The sequence below is a fragment of the Sceloporus undulatus genome, chromosome 4 (assembly GCF_019175285.1).
Source record: "Sceloporus undulatus isolate JIND9_A2432 ecotype Alabama chromosome 4, SceUnd_v1.1, whole genome shotgun sequence".
In the NCBI taxonomy this organism is placed as follows: Eukaryota; Metazoa; Chordata; class Lepidosauria; order Squamata; family Phrynosomatidae; genus Sceloporus; species Sceloporus undulatus.
In genome coordinates this window covers 5,663,490-5,667,419 of record NC_056525.1, presented here as the reverse complement: position 1 = coordinate 5,667,419, position 3,930 = coordinate 5,663,490, and positions in this window count along the sequence as shown.

Here is a 3,930-nt window from a genome sequence, read left to right as displayed (position 1 = left end):
CTTTCCCTCCACCATTCCCTTCTCCTTTTGTTTTATGTCTTTTAGATAGTAAGAAGGAGGAAACAGTGGGGCCACTGCGTGGAGAAGATGGCAAAATGCTTTCTTTGCCTCAGTCTTCTCAGAAAAGGCAAAGGGTGCTCAACCTGAGGATAATGGAGCAGAGGACAGAATAGGGGAATTTCAGCACAGAATAAGTAAAGAGATAGTACAGGAATACCTGGTTAATCTAAATGAATTTAAGTCTCCAGGACCAGATGAACTCCATCCAAGGGTATTAAAAGAACTGGCAAATGTAATATCGGAGCCATTGGCAATAATTTTTGAAAACTGGAGAACAGGAGAAGTCCCAGCAGACTGGAGGAGGGCAAGCGTTGTTCCCATCTTCAAAAAAGAGGATCCCAACAATTATCGTCCAGTTAGTCTGACATCAAGATCATTAAAAAGACTGTGAACTTGTAGCCTATTGAATATAATAATCAGACACACTCTTGTTCCATAACCTGTAATTAGGAATCCATGTATTATTTTTTCAAGTGCCATTAACCCTATTATTCTCCAGACACTTACTTGTTCCAACCTTGGCTCCAGTGGTTCCCTTACACCTTCAACACCAAACTCCGGGAACAACAGAGTGTATCCGCAAATACCCCTGGCTTGATGCTGCTTCTTTCCCTCAGCTCGTATTATCTCTAAGTGGTCTGATTCTGTGTTATTTAGATGAAGCATGTAAAAGGGGGCTCCAGTGTAGGAATCATGAGGCATTGGATGGCACACCCAGCATTTGGTTATGTTTCCTGGCCAGCATTCCTGTTCCTTGCATTTCCTATTTCTGATCTCCTGGCTTCCTTGACCCTCGGACCATGCATGCTGATCTTGATTCCAATTGCCTCCCTTGACTTGTTCTGCTTGACCAACACCTTTCTCTCAACGGACTCTCAGATTCAGATTCTTTGGTTGTGTGTGACGTGGATCCAGAGCTGAAGGAGAAACTGAAGAAATTCCTCTTTCTCAAAGAAAACCACACAGCTATAATTATGAAAGTTGACAAAGAGGCGGTTGGTGATACTGGAGGAAGAATTTCAGGTTGATTGACTATCGGTAGAAGATGGGGGGACCTTCTATGCACATTTTCCATTTGAAAATGGGAACTAGTTATTGTGACAATCGCAACACTTTCCTATTGGGCTGCCACCAAAATTTTGTGACACAACCCTTTCTTATGATGGTCTTTCTCCTATAGTAGCGTGTGTTTGTGTTATTCACTCAGGCCAAGCAGGTTTTAAAACAAAGATAAAAATTTATTGAAATAACAAAAGTATATTAAATTTATGTACAGGTGTTATTGTATCTTTACTTGGCAAAGTTGTTACAGATTTCTCCTTATCATTCCTGTCCCTCTTAACCCAAAGCAAACCACTCAGGCTATTCAATCCCTTAGGATCATAAGAACCCTCAAACTCCCTTCCTAGAGCTTGGTTAACACTGAGTCTCTTAACTTTAGACTCCTTCCAAATATAGTCCCTCTCTGGACCTATCACAATAGGCCCAGTTATAAGCCTCTCCTCCTAGACTTAAACTTCAGTCCCCCTCTGGAACTCCCAGAACTGTCCACTCCCTGGACTCACCAGAGCCCTCTCTGACTAGAACCAGCCGTCCCCAGTCCAGCCCCAACGTCCCAACGGCCAAAACCCAACTGACCCATGGAATGTTTAAAAATCCCAGCCCACACTCTATTGGCTGGTCGTTTGATTGGTCAGCCAGGTGTTCCGTGTGCCACAGTTCTCAGCATTTTTTGCATTTGGAAGTATGTTGTAGATGAATATAGAGTTTGTGACATTTGATCTCGATGACGATTTCTTTTCTCCAGTGGAAAACAGCTGAGAAAATGCAAAAAGAGAATATCTTGTGTTGCAATCTAAATGGAAAATTCCATAGCAGAACACACGAAGTGGTCTCAAAACTATTCCCAAAACTACTCCCCTTCCGCCTCCTGCACAGCTTGAAAGAGTTCAGGATCAATACGCTGTTTACAATTAATACCTAACATTCAATATGTGGGATTTAATTACATTATTGACTTTATCGTACTCCGCATTCCCTTTAACCTTCTCAAGCAGGATTTCCCAACCCAAATTCCAAAGCTTCTCCTTTCCTTTCTCCAGTATATTTTTATCTTCTATCTCTAATAATATCAAACAACAGGTTATCTGCCAAATACTTCTCTACCTTGGTGAAGTTCCAATTTTCACTTTCTTTCCACCCTGATGCTATCACAGCCTGTGTTGCTTTTAATATTCTTTACTGCTTTCTCTTCATTGTTCTTCAGTCCCTTATTCTTCAAATTTAAAGTTATACAATTCTCTTTGCTCAAATGAACATCCTTGCCTATAATTTTATTAATCTCTCTTATCACTTTACCCCAAAACTTCTGAACACATGGACAATCCCACCACATATGTGTGTAAAAACCCTCAACTGACAAACTACCCACCCCAATTAAAAATATACAACCATTAAAACCATGCCATTAAAACCAAACAACAAGATAGCTAGATCAAACAATGTGCAACAAGAGAGGAGAAGATAGTATTAAGGCACATGGGGGAAGGCTTGATGAAAAAGAAAGGTCTTTAAATTTTTCCTAAATAAATCTAGGGAGGTGACTGAGCGGAGCTCGTCGGGCAGAGAGTTCCCAATCTGTGGGGCCGAGATGGAAAATGCCCTCTGTGAAGATGAAGTAAATCTTGTCTTCGGAACTCTTAACAGATGTTTTCCGCCTGATCTGAGAGTGCGGGGTGGACTCTATGGGGAGAGGCGGTCCTTTAAGTACCCTGGGCCCAAGCCATTTAGGGCTTTATAGGTGATAACCAACACCTTGTATTGGGCCCGGAAGCGAATGGGCAGCCAATGTAGATCTTGCAATATAGGTGTTATATGGCTGGTCCTGGAACATCCAGTGACCAGCCTTGCTCCCATGTTCTGAACCAATTGTAGCTTCTGGGTTTGGTACAAGGGTTGCCCCATGTAGAGCGCATTACAGAAATCCAACAGAGAGGTTACCAGAGCATGTATAACAGTTTCAAGGTCCCCCCGGCCCAGGTAGGGTCGCAGCTGGCGTATCAGCCGAAGCTGGTAACAGGTTCTCCTGACCGTCGCATCCACCTGAGATGTAAAATGGAGTGACAAGTCCAGGAGCTCCCCCAGGCTGCGAACTGAGTCCTTCAAGGGGAGCGTGACCCCATTCAGGACAGGTGGACAAATATCCATCCCCAGACCCAGGGAACCTATCATGAGTACTTCCGTTTTCTCTGGATTCAGACTGAGTCTGTTTTCCCTCATCCAGCCCATTATCGACTCCAAGCAGACATCTAGAGGAGAGATGCCATCCCTGGTCACTGCATCAGTCGGAGACACAGAGAAACATATTTGGGTGTCATCAGCATACTGATAACACAGCGCCCCGTGTCTCCAGATGATCACTCCCAGCGGTTTCATGTAAATGTTAAATAGCATGGGGGACAGAATAGCTCCTTGAGGGACCCTAGATGTAAGCACCCTCCTATCGGAGCAAACGTCCCCCAGCTCCACCATCTGGAATCTACCCGAGAGGTAGGAACGGAACCACTGGAGTACGGTGCCCCCAATACCCAACTCCCTCAGGTGTTCCAGAAGGATACCATGATCAATGGTATCGAAGGCTGCTGAGATGTCCAAAAGCACTAACAGGGACACGCTACCCATGCCCAGATGGAGATCATCAACTAAGGCGACCATGGTAGTCTCAACTCCATAGCCCGCCCGGAAGCCGGTTTGAAATGGGTCTAGAAAATCCGTTTCATTCACGATCGCTTGAAGCTGGAAGGAAACTGCTCTCTCAATCACCTTTCCTAAAAAAGGCAGCAGCGAAACAGGCCGATAATTATTCCGAAT